At 35.8% G+C, this 17,878-nt stretch overlaps 1 protein-coding gene and 1 pseudogene across 7 annotated transcripts in view; one reads left to right on the top strand and one right to left on the bottom strand.

Moving 5' to 3' along the window:
• Window positions 1–17,878, bottom strand: part of CCDC85A (coiled-coil domain containing 85A) — a gene marked incomplete at both ends in the record, with an annotated part of 245,290 nt that overhangs the window by 68,871 nt on the left and 158,541 nt on the right. The window lies entirely within an intron of this gene.
• Window positions 8,380–13,748, top strand: LOC308274387 (coatomer subunit gamma-2-like; annotated as a pseudogene). Its single transcript has 3 exons — window positions 8,380–8,478; window positions 11,321–12,318; window positions 12,532–13,748. The product of its transcript is annotated as a coatomer subunit gamma-2-like (transcript).

Genomic DNA, 17,878 nt, shown 5'->3' with positions numbered 1-17,878 from the left:
ATACTTGGATACCTTAATCTTAAGAGTTGATGAAGGATGACAGTTTATCTTCTATTACTTCAAAATTGATGCCTAGCCAGGAATCAGAAGTCTCATCCTAACTGACCTAAAGGAGGCAGAGACTGGCTGCAGTTATTGAGTTGGGTTCTTTACAGTAAAGTCAGAAGCTAACATCACTGAAGGACATATTCCCAGGAGTATCAGAATCAGTAAGTGGTATTTTCCTATGTGCCTGAAGTTTTTGTTGTGCCCATCATGCCAAACCTTCCATCATAGCTAGTGAGTTGATGGTCATAAGCCTGATTATTTGGACAACAAAGCCATTCATCTGCTCTTTTATGGTATTGCATTTGCAGTGGACATCTTACAGAAATAGAAATTTTACTTTTTTGGTGGCTGGTTATCCTGGACCTGAAAAATGTCAAGAGAGACAGGCTTAACTTTATAGCATTTTATAAAGACTCAGAAGTTTGGAGCATCAATGACATACTATATTTCTTCTGTAAACCTAAAATCAGAAGTACCATTAAGAATTATAATGTAGAATATAAGGGAGAGCCAAAGTCAGAAGATAGATAGCTAAATTATGTGGGTGGTCTTTTAAATGACTCCATGAGTATGACTCTTCTTTTACCCAAGAATAGCGCACTTGTTTTAGGTTACACTTTGATGCTGGGTGTTCAAGACCAAGTAGTTAGGCCAATGGCAGGGAAACAAAATTTTATAAAACTTTTACTGTTAAGGTCAGATAAGGCTCCTCAGGGTTGCTCCTAGGGTTTTTGTGAGGTTTTTCCTCCACCAGTTGTGCCATCTGCCAGGATGGATCATGGTCTTCCTGATCATATGGCTTCCCTTAAAGCATAGAAGACATTTCCCTGTCCAGTGAATATCCTTTTTGCATAATATGTGCTAGTGGCTCCCAGTCTCTGGAGTTTTCATGATCTCTCTGTTTTCAAAGGTCAGAGACTCGCTGGAGTTGGAGGGAACATAAGTGAAGTCTTCCTCTGGATCCTATCATGAACTATTTTAAAAGATAAAACAGACCAGGATAAAGTATTAGAAACTTTAAAAAATCTTACCACAATTCCCATCCTGGTACTAGTTGATTGCTAGAAAAAACTGACAGAATCTTTTTTTAGCCTAAGAAAGAAAAAGAGCCCCTTTGATATTGGAATATATTTTACTATGTCTACTACAACCCCCTCTCTTCCTGCAATACCCTTTCAGCTTCTTTCTCAATGGTGACAACTGTAGAACAAGCTTGTCTCTCATTCCAAAGCACATGAAGGATAGTGACCTAATAGAACTTTCTTAGGTTAAAAATTGGAAATACTTTACGCTGGGTGTGGTGGCGCACGCTTGTAATTCCCGCACTTGGGAGGCAGAGACAGGAGGATCACGCTGGTTCAAAGCCAGCTACTCTGGCTTAAGACACCCTGTTTCCAAATAAAAAAGTATAAAAATAGGTCTGGGAGTGTAGCCCGGAGGTAGAAGGGCTTCCAGGAACTCCAGTACCACCAAAAAAAAAAATTGGAAATATTTTAATCATGAGGTGATAAATAGAAAACTGTATTATGATGCATTATAATTTGAATTGATTATTATATTTTATGTCAGGAATTGAAAGCTTCATAAAACTGAGGTTGCACAATGCCACTTGGGCTTTCAAAATTCTGAGAATGAAGCTACAAAAGAACAAAGAACATAGTCAAATACTCTGCTATAAACTGCACAGATATAAAATGCATTCAAGATGGACCCTGTCTTCCAGAAACCTCTAACCAGTTTAAGGGAATTAAGAGGGGAAAACAAAAAATGATCAATATAAAATCCAGTGATAAATGATGTGAAACAGGAGTAATAAAGATCAGTATGGGCCATAGTTCTCACAAAGGAGAGATTGAGCTTAAGTGGATCAACAGAATTATGATAGACCAGAGACACAGGAGTGGGGCTACAGAATAGGCAAAGCCCAGAGGCCAAGATCAATCCTGTTGTAAACAGAGAAAGAAGAGAATCACATGACAGAAAAATAAGAGACCTGCTGTGGAGGAGGAAGAAAGGCCAAGTTAGATCCTGTGTCAAGATCTGGAAAAGTCCACAGCAAATCCCAGTAATTCAAGTGGTAATTTTCTCTTAATGTCGCCCAAAGATAATTCTCTTTCCATCTTGAAAAACCTACAAATGTCTGGACATTAGGAAATCAAGGCAAAGAAAACTATATAAATATGAAAAACTAAGGATAGTCTCAAGATGTTCTTTGGGTGAGTCTTGAGACTTTCTAAGAAGAAACCATTTTTATTTATCTGACTTCAAAACCACATGTAAAAGTTCATACACCTCTTACAAAAAGTATCAAAAATATTAATAAGAATTCCACTAAGTTCTCCACCTTATAAATAATTCCAATTTCAGAGGGTGACTGCATCTTATAGATTTTCTAATCTACCCTGTCCTCTAGTCCCCATATTAGTTTTCTGCCTTAGAGAACTAAAGCCCAGAAAATAATGAACTTGGCCCCTAAACCTGAGGATTAATTAAATATATTCAAAATATTTTTCATCATTGCTAAGAAACCACAGTAATTCCCCTCTAGGATCTCCTGGTCATGAAAAGACAGCAACCTTTTTACAACAGGTAGTTAAATACTAAGGCCACTTTGTGAGAGTAGAGTCTTGTTCTGATCCTCTCCCCACTTCCTATCACTATGCTCTGAGTTTCAGTTGGCATCACAATGACTGAACCCCAAGAATCTTCAAAAAACTACTCAGCAAATGTATATATACAAGGAAACTTGGTGAGATTTCTCCACACCTCCACCACCACCACTCTCTTTGACAACTACAAGACTGTCATCTTGGTGAAAAGAAACCACTCTAAGAGAGGAAAAATAGGAGAGGACATGAAAATATAAATCCCTATGCATTATAATAAATGAAAGTGGATTAGATAAGGTGGATAAAGATGGTAGATGGACATTATTCAAATATCCAAAAATCATTGACCGCAAAACACATCAATTTAAACAGGTGTTTTGGTCATAGTGACAGAAGGCTGACTAATATATTGGGAGAACAAGAAGAAATAAAGTCCAGGCATTAAACTTGAAACACATTCTCAATTTCACCATGGTGAAATCCAGTACTGACTGAATTCCACAGCCTCTGACCCCAAAGACTAAGCCACTAGAACTACATTATCCAGGGGGCAAAGAGACTATCACTACTTCTTTACATCAACCTTGGGAAACAGAAAGGGACACAAAGCATAGGACTTTGCTTTGGAGTTCAGTGCCAAGCCCTCTACTGTGAGACTCAATACCAGGCAAAAATTATAGCCAGACTGTACTGTTCAGACAGAGCTTTTAGATCTGTCCCAGCATCATGCAGAGACTTACACAACAATGTAAGCTTGCATCACTGTCGGACTTTGAGTAGGCCTGGTACACCCTACATGCCTAAGACTTCATAGATACCTACAGCATAAAACTCAACTCCATTATGATCCACTTGGACATCAGGGTTTGCAGAGTTTGCAGACGAGTGATTCTCTATATCACTCGTCTCCAAATTTAGGCATTACAGCTACCCTACACCAGTGCACACAGATGTAGCCAAAACACGTGCTCCAATAACAGAGATATGAACCCCAGTGGGACAGACTCATGTTTTGACCAGTAGCGCTACCAGTATACCTTTGACACTGTATACCTTTGACACTGTGCAGACAATTGCAGCTGTGAAATTCAGGTGCAAACCACTTTGCTATCAGCCTTGTTAATGAAATGAATATCTTCAACAACATCAGCCCAACCTCAGTAGCACAGTGTAGATATATATATATAGAAATAAATTTGGGAATTTATTTGCTTGTGGTGGACTATGGCCTTAGTGATTGGCACTAGGCTCGTAGTTCCTAGTACTAGTTAAATACTAGAGAACACCATTCTTAGACTTGCCTGTAAATGGAGCTTCTGGAGGAACCCTGTTGTCAGACAGACTTTGGTCAATATTCTTAATTTTACTCCAATATACTTGAATTCAGTGCATTTTATCACATACTCTGCTAGTTTGAAACTACTTTAATCAAAATATTAAATCCTCTGTGCCTCTCTTTCATTTTTTTGTGGTACTGGGGTAGAACACAGGGGCATTCTACCTCTGAGTTATATCCCCAGGCCCATTTTTTATCCTTTATTTTGAAACATGGTCTCATTAAGTACTTCCATTCAGGATAGCCTTCCTTGAAGTCACTCTGATTATTGTACATGAAAGATTTATCACTGGCACTTGCTATTGCCTAAGGTTTTTCAAGCTTATGAACAGTTTTGATTACATACAGTGCTATCATGTCTCAAAGTTTTAGGAAGAACATTAAGTCTGGGGGTAGTCCATTCTAACACAAATAATAGCTTTATAAGAATATAAAGAAGGAAAATCATTCAGAAGATGATAGTGGCATAGGTTTATAAAGTTATCTTTTCTGTAGCTCTCAAGACCGAGCTATGATTTAAATTTTTAAATGTTTATTCCTTTTAAAACTTGTATTAAAATTTAGTTGTTATTATAACAGTATTAAGATATAGAAACATAAAGAAGTAATTAGGTCATGAGGTTCTCCACTTAAGTGTGAGACTGGTGCCTCTATATAAAGGGGGTTTGGCCCCCTCTTGCTCTCTTGACTTTGAGCCAGGGATTATGCAACAAGAAGGTGCATGCCTGATATTGGTCCCTTGACTTTAGCATCTAGAACTGAGTGAAAGAATGAACTTCTGTTCACTCTAAGTTACCCAGTCCTGGGTAATATTTTGATAAAGGAGCTTAAATTGACTAAGGTCATCTGTCTCAGCAAGATTTCATATGATTTCTAATTCATAGGCAATCTTTTCAATAAACCTCAAGTTCAATACACATGGCTGGTACTAGTTCCAGATTAACCCCACTAGACACAGGCTTTCACATATTCCTTAGACAATTATTTCAGAATGTATATCTAAAAAGTTATTACTGCTTGGACAAAATCATTTCTCTTTCTTCCTTAGGCAAGCTAAGATTAGCTTCCTATTTAGAATTCATTTTACCTCTAGAAGTATATTATTTCCTTTCTCAATAATTTGATGCTTTTTTATTTAAACAAATCTTGTTGAGATCAGATTTTTCAAATTTGCCTGGATATTTAACTCAGACTGCTTTATTAGCAAAAAAAAAAAAAAGATTTTTAATGGGGTTTTAATTACCCTAAGTAAGTAAAAACAGGTTTCAGGTTTCTCTTTACCATCTATGAAGGAATTTCACTTTCTTCAGACCCTCCTCTCTGTGCTAATATGAAGGAGATATATGACAGTCATTTACTATCTTTGTCCTTCCTTGAGGAAGCCTGGTCAGTGTTTCACTGGCCTAGAGTTCTCTTACCTCTGTGTCTCTGACCAAATATTCCTTGATCTAGACATATCCTCCTCATTCCACTCTGCCTGGTAAAATGCTCTCTATTCTTCTATTCACAGAATGAAAAACATATTTCTAATAATTAGAGTTGCCAAAATTGAAACACAGAGCTTTATATGATAATGTTTCACAGCTCATATATGTATAATTTCTACTAGTGTGTGCTATCAAGCTAGTTGTTTTAACTCTGAAGGTCAATTATTGTTCAATTTTAAATTCTTCCCAGTTCATACATCCTCTTTAAGCTTTCCATCTTGTCAGTCCATTTGCCAAAGAATCCTATACTGAGTGCCTTGTGATTTTTCTAATTTCTTGTAGTGTTACTTTGCCCAAGTAAGTTAAATAAAAATCGCTGTTTTGCGACATTGCTGAGGCTTTCCTTGAACCTGCAATTCTCCTGTCTCAGCCTTTCAAGTACTTGGATTATAGGCATGCACCATGACACCCCACTGACCTGCTTTAATAGTAAAAGAGGTCTTAAATACAGTAATATTCCATCTAACTCCAGTTAGAATGGGAATCATCAAGAATAAAAATAATAATAATGAATGATGGTGATATGGGGGGAAAATCCCTTCTACATTATGGGTAGAATTGTAAATTAGTATAACCACTATGGAGATAAGTAGAGAGATTCCTCAAAATACAGGAATGAAACTACCATATGACCCAACTATACCACTCCTTGGTATTTATCCAAAATAAGTCAGAAAACTATAGATATACATGTATACCTATGGTTACAGCAATACAATTAACAAGAGCTGAGATTTGAAATTCATCAATAGAAAAATGGATAAGAAATATTACATATATATATATATATATAATGTATATACAGTAAAATTCAGCCATAAAAATAAAAGAAGAAAAATATGTTATTTGTGGAGAAATGGATGGAACTTGAGAGTATTATATTAAACAAAATAAGCCAGACATAGAAAATAAGGAGTTATATGTTTTATATGTGAAAGCTACAGAATAAAGGGGGGATAAATAGGAGGAATCTTATGAGGAAAGGGAAGAGAGAAAGTGGAGATACCAGGAAATTAAATTGACCAAATTCTGTATGTGCACATACAAATATGAAACATGAACCCCACTATTATATATAATAATAACACACCAGCAAAAATTCAAAAGAATTAAAATAGGTGTTTATCCCATTGTTACCATCTTCTGTGTACCTGAAAATGTTCTTGGAGCTGAAGATGTAACAGCAAGCAAGAGTAAAAAGACCTGAGTGCATGTGTGGAGCTCACATTCCAGTAGGGAAGACAGACAACAGACAGCAGACAAAACATTTTATGAAGACAGAAGGTGCAATAAAGAGCAAAAATCAAAAAGCAGAACTAAAATAGATCTATTTCAGAACAAAGCTAGGTTAATAAAGATGTGTGGGAAGAGTTCTGAGGACTGGGACCTGGACATAAATTCACTCTGCAAAGATCTTGGAGCCAGAGTTGTAGGCAAAAGGAAAGGCAATGCTAAGACCCTGGGCTGAGGAGACTCACATTCTGGAAACCAGTCATGAAGGGAGAAGTGACCGCAGCTACAGACAGGGATCTTTTTGTTTTGTCACCTTCCTCTACTAAGTTTTAAAACTTGTGTTCCTTTTTGTCTATTTACACTTAGATGTAGTTTTGGACTACTTAACTATTAAATAATTCTTTTAGCAAAAACCTCATACATGATTCCTGTCTCTCATATTCTACTTCCCATCCATTGGAAAATTCTGTTCGTTCTACTTCCAAAATATTGTGAGAATCCAACCTCACAATGGTCTCCTAACAGGTGATCCCTCTTTTATTCTTGCCTCCTTCTTCTCCAGATCTAAATTCACTTACAATTTATAACAAACCTAAAACAAACAGGGTTTTCTTTTTCAAATGCTAAGTCTGACTACATATTTTTTAATTCTAATTCCTACAGTGGCTCATCATTTTGCTTCCCATGAAAAACAAAGTCCTTGAAAAGTCCAACAGGACCCAACATGATCTGACAACCTGTTACCTCTCTAACTTCACAACATCAGTGCTCTGCTCCAGCCATGGGACTTCAACACTACAGTCACACTCTTGGCCTGAGGAATTTGTTCTAACCATTCCTTTTCCCTGATTGTCTCTCTCTCCAAAAACTGTTTAACTGACTTCCTCACCTTCTACACGTGTGTATTCCAATTCTCAACTTCTCAATGAGATTCACCTAATCTTTTTTATTTAATTCTTCAACCTGCCACCACCCCATCTTGATCTCTTCCTCTCTGTTGTACTGCTTTATTTTGTCAAAATACTTTATCACCTTTTATCATGTAAATTAATCTCTTCATATCTTATGCTTATTGTTTAAGTTCTGTCTCTTCCCACCAGAATATAAACTTTACAAAGCAAGAATCTCTGTCTATTGTGTTGAATGACAGTCCTACTATCTAGCAGACTGCCTGGAATAATAAAATTTTATAAAATAAACAAATCAATCATTAATATAGGCAGAATTTGAAAGAAAATTATTTAATTGTACAAGTCTACTTATTGATCACTTCAAAAAAGACAGAATTTGTACTTTTATGAAGCCAATTATATTGTATTATTTGAAAATCATGATGTAGTAGATTCTTCAATGTGGTCAGATCCAAACATTTTTAGGTAATTTCAATAAGAAAATCTGAAATGCATTTTTGTCAGACTCAAAAACGTGTGTGTTTGAGTTTGTGTGTGTGTATGTGGGGGGGGTGTTATAGTATGGGAGGCTGGCGAGAGGGCAAAATGTTATAGTCTAAATGTGTGTGTCTACACCAAAATTCATATGTTGGAAAGTTAAGCCCCATAGTGACAATATTAAGATACAAGGCCTGTGGGAGGTGATTAGGTCATGAAGTAATACATTAGTTTCCTTACAGAGGAGACTTGAGGGATCCCTTTTTTGTAGTTCCACCATGCAAGGGCATGTAACAGGCACTTTCCATGAAGAATGGGACCTCATCAGACACCTAGTCAGCTGGTGCTACATCTTGGACTTCCAAGCCCCCAGAAGTGTAAGCAATAAATCTCTCTTGCTTACAAATTACTCAGTCTATGGTATTTTGTTACAGCTCCCTAAAAGAACTAAGAGGGACAGTGAAACCATTGTAGGGGTAGTGCAAAATGTGGACTACTTCTACCACTGAAGTCTTGTAATAAAATATAAATGCAAATCAGTTGTAAATCTGCTTAATAAAGTTCCTTTTGGTTACAAATACCCACCAGGAAGAATTTAAACTTCATGGATATAAGACATTCATAGGGCAGATGTCACTTGAGTACTGAGTGAGGGGCTCTGAGCTGTCAGAGAACAGCCTGAGCAGTCTGTAGGCAGTGATCCATATCAAAACAGGGTACTTTTTTGTGTGAAGAGAAAAATCTGTCACTTTAAAAGAAATAAAAACAGTAATGTGATATCTAGTTGATTTTAATTAGAATGAAGTCTGGACATACTGGGTCATTTCCCAAGAATGGTTTGACATAAAAAACAAAACAAGACAAAAAAACAAACATGAGCACTTTTCTTCTGGTGTCATGCAAATACCATATTTTCTGAAATAGTACCAATTTTGCCCCATTTATTATTTTCTATAAAAGAATTAGTAATTAAATGGATATCTAAAGCAGACAACTTATATATAAATCAATATAGAAATCAGAAATAAAAATCAAAGCCTATCTCATAACTTTTGTATCATAAAATAATGACCATGGATTTATTCAAGTATCTCTTATCCCAAATAAATTTTTCAACTAGAGTTGGTAGATATTTTCTATCATCCACCTTTTAACCTCATCCTTGTTGCTATGGATTCAATGTGTCCCACATATTCATATATAAAGCATTTAATCCTCAAAATCATATGTTAAAAGGGTTTGGGAGATCATTGGTACAAACTCTCATGAATAGATTAATCAATTAATGGATTGACAGTTTGTCAAACAAGTAGCTTTATTAAAAAAGCAAGCTCTTTTTGGCCACGTTTTATGGTTTGGGTATAGAATGTCCTCTGGAAGATCTCAGGTATTGATGTTCAGAGGTGAGATAATTGGATTATGAGGGCTCTATCCTCATCAGTAGATAGAGTTAGTGTAAAGGAATTATTGGGTAGTAACCTAGGCAGGTAGGGTATGGCTGAAGGAGGTAGGTCATTGTAAGACATGGTCTTAAGGACTAGTTGTATTTCCATAGACCTTCTCTCTCTCTCTCTCTCTCTCTCTCTCTCTCTCTCTCTCTCTCTCTCTCTCGTCTGTCTCTCTCTGTTTCTCTTATTCCCTCCCTCCCACACCCTCTTCTTCCATCTCCTTTCTGTTGCTATGCCCTAAACTTTTCAGATGTGCCCTATCCTAATATGGATTGAAGCCCCCAAAACTGTAAGGGAATAAATCTTCCTTCCTCTAACTTGTGGTGGTCAGGTACCTTGTATTATAGTGGTGAGAATGCTGACTGAAACATCATGTGATACCCTCCATACAGCATGTTATGATTAAGCAAGAAGGCCCTCAGAGGAAGCCGAATTGAGGGTAGCAACATGCTCTCAGAGACTGCCCAGCTTCTAGAACTACAAGAAACACATTTTCTTTCTCTATAAATTACCCAGTGTCAGATATTCTGTTACAGAAACAGAAAATAGACTGAGACAATAGAAATTAGCACTTGGTTGTTATAGCATATGAATTATCTCATACTTCTTTACTTTCTTTCACAAGTTTCCCTATGACTTTCACAGTGCTATGCTAGCTGATATTCAATACCTTATTGATGAATGAATGAATATCTTCTTTATTCCCAATTTCTCTGAATTTTACTTAAAGTTTTGTGTACCCAGGACAGTTTGAAATAGTTAACTCAAAACACAGTCAGAGTTCCACCTATAGAACACATACTAGCAAACAATCTAACTGAAGGCTGATATACAGGAAATTTTTACGCTGAAAAATTGTGTTCACTTTTAGTCTTCCCTTTGAAAGCATCAGCTCCAAAAATAAAGTAGCAGGTAAGTAGCAATAAATTGGTGTAAAGATCTGGGGTCCATATGTAAAATATTTCAAACTCTAAAAAGCTGTTTAGCATGACTACCATTTTAGCAGTTATTCAGGTTTAAAATGCATTGTACTTTCCACTGTTATGTTGCTTCCGTTATTGTTGTCATTTCTCTGGGAAAATAATTGCCTTTCCCTAATACCAAAGGATAAAATGGATGTTATTTTAATAAATGTAGCCATTTTATTTAATGCAGATGCCCCCTTGTAAGTACATCTTGTCAGTATTGTTAGTGCATACACAAAGAAGGAAATGCATAAAAAATTTTCAAAAGACAGCAAATTTAATATTGTTATTTTAATCTTAGTATAATTAGTATGCTTTTTGTGTATATTTAGATGTTTTAAAAGCCTATATGTGGCTTCTTTTTTATTGTTGTTATTTGTAGAAAAATAAAATAATTGTATCGCACTGTTAAACAATATATTATTAACTTCAATTCCATTCACTGATAATTCATAAAAGTTTGTTGAATGTAGCCTATGTGTATCCCTGCTCTGGCCATAACAAGATATTTGAAAAAACAAGCTCAGTAATGCAGCACATCTCCTTTAGATTAGGTAAGCAAACTTTTTGCAACATTTTAGCATCTTCCGTTTTGAATGAATCTAGTTAGTTTAAATAAATAAAATTGAAAAGATCATATACCCTCAGATATTTTATATGTTAGCTGTTTTCTATAATCCCTGTACTTTGTAATCATTGTAAGCTAACACATTGAGCACTTACTTAAATCTAAACACTCATCATGTGCTAGAGATGCTTCATTAAAAACAAAAAAGTACCCTCCTCCTCAAGGAACAGTCTAGTAGGGAAAACAAGCAGGCACAAATAAATGTTGGATAAAAAATGCCCAAGAAGCTGCACAAGTGACAATATTATATGGTTCAGTACCTCGCATTGGGAGTACTGTATCACCTTAGAAAGAACAATCATCTTGCAGTTTCTAAGATGTTAAATAAATTTACTTAATCTGGTGTCAAATCACTGTTTGCTTATTGTATGCTCATCTTAATTGCTAGTCGCTTACTAAAAAGTAGCTAAATATGACCATGAACGTTCATTGTTTTATTTCATTGAGAGCTTCCTGTGAAATAAACATGAAATTGTTATTTATAAAGCTGCTTTTGCTATCATCCATATCCCTAAGAGAGGTGGCACCTGCTGCTTCAGTTATTCAACTTTTCTGTAGCCCACCTAAGCCAGCCTTGAGATATGCAGCTGTAAGGACCTTGAACAAGGTGGCAATGAAGCATCCTTCTGCTGTTACTGCCTGCAATATGGATTTAGAAAACTTGATCACGAACTCAAACAGAAGCATTGCTCCCTCACCATTACTGCACTGCTCAAAACAGGAAGTGAAAGCAGTGTGGATAGGCTCATGAAGCAGATAATCTTTTGTGTCTGAAATTTCAGATGAGTTCAAGGTGGTGGTCATACAGGCAATTAGTGCTTTCTGTCAAAAGTACTCTCAGAAGCATAGCATGATGATGATGTTCTCTTCCAACATGCTCCAAGAATACAGGTGGGCTATTATAGACTGTATAATTAGCATTGTGGAAGAAAACCCTGAGAGTAAAGAAGCAGGTCAAGCCCACCTTTTTTTAATTCATTGAGGACTACAAACATACTGTTCTGGCTACAAAGATTCTACATTTGGGGGGCAAAGATGGCCTCAGAACACCTGTCCCCTCCAAGTGTATCTGCTTCATTGTTTCATTTTTAATAGGGTTGTTCTTGAGAATGAAGTTGTCAGAGCTGCAGCTGTGAGTGCTTTGACTAAATTTGGGGCTAGCCGGTCTGCACGCTTGTAATCCCTGCGCTTGGGAGGTGGAGACAGGAGGATCACGCAGGTTCTAAGCCAGCCTTGCTGGCTTAAGAGACCCTGTTTCCAAATAAAATATTTTTAAAAATAGGTCTGGGAGTGTAGCCCGGAGGTAGAAGGGTTTCCAGAAACCCCAGTACCACTAAAGAATAAAAAATAATAAAAAATAATAAATAAATTTGGGGCTAAAATTGAGAGTCTTCTCCAAAGCGCCCCTGTTCTTGTACAAAGGTATATTGATGGATAGGTATGGGACAGAGTCACCTTCTCTCTGAATGTGCTGCGGCAGAGGTAAATGGCACTGAATGCTACATACATCTTCAGTGGTATGACAGTCTCTGTATCAAAGATGGAAAGGGCCTTATACCAGTATACATTGGAGCCTTCTGAAAAAACTTTTGACCTGAAATCAATTCCTCTTGCTATGGCTCCTGTATTTGAACAAAAAGCAGAAATCACCCTTGTGGATCCCAAGCGAGAGATGTTGACTCCCTCCAGGCATGACTTTTTCTAGGAACAATTGGCTGCCATTCCTAAGTTTATTAATCTAGGACCTTTGTTCAAGTCATGTGAGCCTGTTTAGTTTACAGAAGAGAGACAGAATATTTTGTTCACTGTATCAAACACATTTTTATCAATAATATTTTGTTCTACTCTGACTGTACCAAAACTCTGAATGACTAGCCACTGGAAAAAGTGACAGTACAGATGAAACCATCAGATTGCTATGAAGTTCTGTGTTGTATCCCAGCTCCCAGCCTCACTTATAATCAACCAAGAATTTGTTACACTCTTGTTTATATGCCTGATGAGGACTCTATAGCAGTTATGGGCACATTTAGCTGCATTTACATGAATTTTACAGTCCAGGACTGTGACCCTAACATTGGAGTACAGATGAGGATGGTTATGATGATCAGTGTGTGTTGGAAGACCTTGAAGTGACTGTATCTGACCACATTAAGAAGAAACTGAAACCAAGATTTGCTGCTGCTTGTGAAAGGGTAGGTGATACTTTTGAAAAAGAGAAATATTTGCCCTCAGTTCTACCAAAACTCTTGAAGTAGCTGTCAGCAACATCATCATGTTTCTGGGCATGCAGGTATCTGAGAGGTCAGATAAAGTACCCAAGATCAAGAATTCCCATGCACTCTATGTAGCAGGTATATACAGAGGTGGCTCTGATTTATTGCTAAGGTACAGACTGGCCTTAGCAGATGGAGTGACCATGCAGGTGACTGTCAGAAGCAAAGAAAGAACACCTGTAGATGTCATCTTGGTTTCTGATGGATAAATTCATACTGGGCAAGATGAAGTGGATGTATGCTTCACTGTCATTGGGCTTTTAGGCTAGTGGTATGAAATTACCAGAATCACACTTTTAAACAATTTGATGATTTTGGAGTAGCAAATTAAATATTTGGCCCTGAGCCAAAAGACCAAGCGAATGTCTGTCCTTATGCATTGGTTTTAGTGTTCTTTGTTTTTTTTTGTTGTTGTTGTTGTTCTGTTTTGGTTTTGTGTTTTTCTTTTTTCTCTAATTTTGTTAGCTTTGGTATGAGAGTACAACTTTGGATATTATGAAAATCAAATAGTATCTTATAGTCCTGCTTCTTAACTTCATTATATTCTTTTAGTTAATGTGTGAATGCTCCTAGCAATGTTGGAAAATTTTATCCCAGAGGAGTGTTGTCACAATTCATTTTTATTAACATAAAATAAACACTTATCCTAGTTTTTAAAAATTGTCATGAATTTTACAATTATTCTTATTAGTGATTTAACTGCCAAAGGTGGCTATAGTAGAATTTCTTAAGATATATGCACATTGGTTTTTTATTCTTTCATTTATTCATTAAACAGTCATGATATATCTACCAAGATCAAGGCCCTATGGAAGCAGAAAAGATTTAGGACTCGGTCATAATATTCTAAGAAAGAGAACAAAGCAGCACAAAAGGCAAAACACACCTGTTCTGACTGAGAGAGTTAAACATGCCCATCTGAACCTTATTTACATTTAAAAGTACTATTTTTAAGAATACCTCCCTACAGATTTCTTCCCTAAACTCTGCATTCAACTGAAGAAAGTTACCACGTTAAGGAAAAAAAAGTCAACTTTAATCTTAGCATAAAGGAATATCATTTTGTGCCATTTCTAAGAACAAATTACTGATAATTTGCAAAAAGACAAAGAATCAAATTACTAAACAGCTACCTTATCTGCACATCATTTAACAATAGCATTCTAACTAAATTTAAGATATAAGGAGTTTGTTTTGTTTTGTATTCACTACCAGGTATAAAACTGAACTAGGAAATAAATCTTAAAAGTCCTGTTGAATACACTCAACACAAGCTAACCTGAATGTGCTCACTCTGTACAGTAGTGTGGTAGGAAGAAAGAGCTCTGGCCAGAAAAAATTCAGCTCACCTTGAAGTTCATTTGGGTTCTTTTTAATCTCACAAGAATTCCATTGTTTTGTCTTCTCTAAACAGTTACTAGGCAACAGCAAAGTTATCCATTTGGCCCAACAGGCAAATCAAATGACACAAATAATGGTTAATAACTTTAATTTGATTTATCATGTATCAAGCAGTCTGCTAAAAAAGCCAATGTGTTTTTTCCATGAATTAATGTATTTGATCTTCACTGGAAAACTAAGTGACAAGTACTATTATTCTCATTTTATAGATGAAAGCTTGAAGACTTTGAGATATTAGTAATTTCTCAACCACAAAGTTAATAGTTTGCAATTCTGAAATTCAACCTTAGGTCTGCCCCAGTAAAACCACCACCACTGCAGTATAAATATTCCCTGCTGCAGAGAAAGAAGATGAAGACCAAATTAAGCAACTATCATAGAATTCAATCGGCACCAAGAATCTGCTCGGTTTAAATACTCTTCCTTGTTATTGTACTTGAACTGTATACTGTCACTCAATCCACACATGTTTTGAAGGAATAAAACTTCATTTTTTTCTGAAATGCCAATAGCTGCCTCATGTTTGCAGTGCATATAGTATTGCCTTTGTGCAAATGAGTCAGCCAAAGTAAAGGTGACAGGTTTCAGAGTCAACAACAGCAAGACTGCCACAAGCCAAGTGCCTGGCTCGGCTAAGTCACTGGTGAACTTAATAAATGCTATGTAATCTATGGAAATTTTCACAAACTTATGACACAAGTCTCAGAAGTTGGGTTTGGTAAGAAAAGGTGGACACAGGCAAGTGATGGGTTCTTCCATCTTTAATAATGTCTAACTTCAGTTTTCAAAGGAGCTGCCCTCTTGAATCTCTCCTAGATTTTCTCATAGACAACTGGGGAACTCAATGACATATTCACCTCACTTAAAGTCATAATTATTAATGCTGTTGACATTATTCCCAGGTGATTAATAAAATAGAAGTTGATATATGTCACCTAACAGAAGTTACCACAGATCTCTGGACAGAAATTGGATTTTCCAAAAAAAATCAATATCTCAATGCACTCTTTTTTTTGTTTTGTTTTGTTTCATTTTGTTTTTGCAGGTCTGGGAATGCAACCCAGGAACATTAAAACTCCAAACTACACCCCCTATCCTACTTTTTATTCTTTATTTTTAAACAGGGCCTCATTAAGTTACAGAGGGCCTCACTAAGTAGCTGAGGCTGTATGTGAACCGTGATCGTCTTGTCTCAGCCTCCTGAATGCTGAGATTACAAGTGAGGGCCACAATACCCGGCTCAATGCACTGTTTTTAAAGTAGTGCCTACAAAATTCTATGAACTCTGAAAGCATGCATCAGTGTTTATGATACCTTGAAAGCTGGAGTATATTTATTCAAATTTCTGTACCTAAAATAACTATCTTTTCATAATAGTTTCTTAAGCACAACACAATCAACACAATTCCATACAGTCTACAATTACACATAGAAATATTAAAACATATTTAAGTTTACTTTTAGCCAAACAACAAAAACTTAAATTTTGTTGTTCTTCTATAAACTTTCAGATCGACTTTATATTACCCTAGGACTATTGTATTCTGTATTATAACATGCCATTCCAAATTGATTGTTTTTACTCACTCTCACAAAATACAAGAATGCTTCTTTTACTTTCAAAGCAAATGGAACTAAAATCTTGACCCTTTCCCTGGAATTGCTTCTTTTTAGTACATAGTCATTCTGTTTATCCTTACATCATAAATTAAAAAAATGAATCACAAAGAGGAAAAATAATAGAATAAATATGAAATTCTAAAATAGACACTCTGAACCCCATGCCACTTATGGAAGGAACTGTTCTTTATTTATCTTTGTAATCCCAAGACTGACACCAGCATTAAATCCCAAATCATCCTCAAACTAAGGTGCATGCTTCTTTACCATAGATATATTATAGTTTAAAATGTCTCTGAAAAGTTCAAGATTATGAGTTAACAGAAAATAAAAGCAGTTAAATTTATGTAATAAATATTACTGTGAACATAGTAAGTATAACTGCAAATAGTGTCACAATAAAAACATTCACCTTTGGGAAATTTTAAGATTAAAAAATAAGTCTACCTGGTCCCAAATTGTTTGAGTGAGGCTTTTGAATTAAAATCATAATAATTAAATAATTGTGTATATGCTAGGGAAAACTCCATTCTTATAATATTTCAGAGCAAGCTAGGTGAAAGGAAAATGGCCAGAGAGGTGTCTCTTGCATTATTTCTTTAATAAGTTATTAATATTATTCTCTCATGGTTTCTCTGGGAGTACATATTTATATGGAGCACTATAACTGTATAAAAGGAATTACAAGGTTTTTAATTCCTCTTAGAATAAATAAAATAATGCAAGATTTTAAGATAATCCAAGATACTGGAAGGTGTACTAGCAGAACTGCCTATAAATGTACACCTCTCTCTTCTACTGAAAGCTCAGCTTTGTTAGCACCAGGGACCCAACCAGAGCTTCAGTTCAAGGTTACTGGCTTATCATATTTACTGAGAAGGGTTTTAAATCATCATGTTTAAAATCAGGAATGGGATAAGATGAATTGCTTTAACTTAAAGCCTGTCCTTAGGGAATATTCAGGAATATTAAGATAGAATAAAACAATTGGCCCATAGCCCCCTATAAATTCAAATCCATTGAAAATGATGAATACGTCTTACATTTCTGAATGTATATATATTTCCATAAATGATCACTTTAATCAAATTATCTAGAGATGGATTAGGCTTTTTAGTCTAAATAACAGTTTACTTGCAATGTATTCTTGTAGTAGCTATCTGTAAAGGAGTGACTAAGTCAATCTGTCCTCACCAAACAATTTCTTATATCCTATCACTGCTATTAATGTAAGAATTAAGTTCCTGATACATATGGAGAAAAAGTGAATAACTTGGAAGAGATAAGCATAATAATTCTGAATCAAGAGCTACTCCCTCCTGTGCAGTAAGAGTCAATCAGCCTTTTTTTTATAGCGGTTTAGAAAAACTTGTAGGGAGGAAAATCATTTTAGAAGCTCAGCCAGGTCCTTCATATCATTTACATAGGCTTGAAGAAGG

Source organism: Muscardinus avellanarius (assembly GCF_963383645.1).
Source record: "Muscardinus avellanarius genome assembly, chromosome: 15".
Classification (NCBI taxonomy): Eukaryota; Metazoa; Chordata; class Mammalia; order Rodentia; family Gliridae; genus Muscardinus; species Muscardinus avellanarius.
Note: the sequence above shows the minus strand (reverse complement) of the source record. Positions and strands in the feature narration are given on the sequence as shown.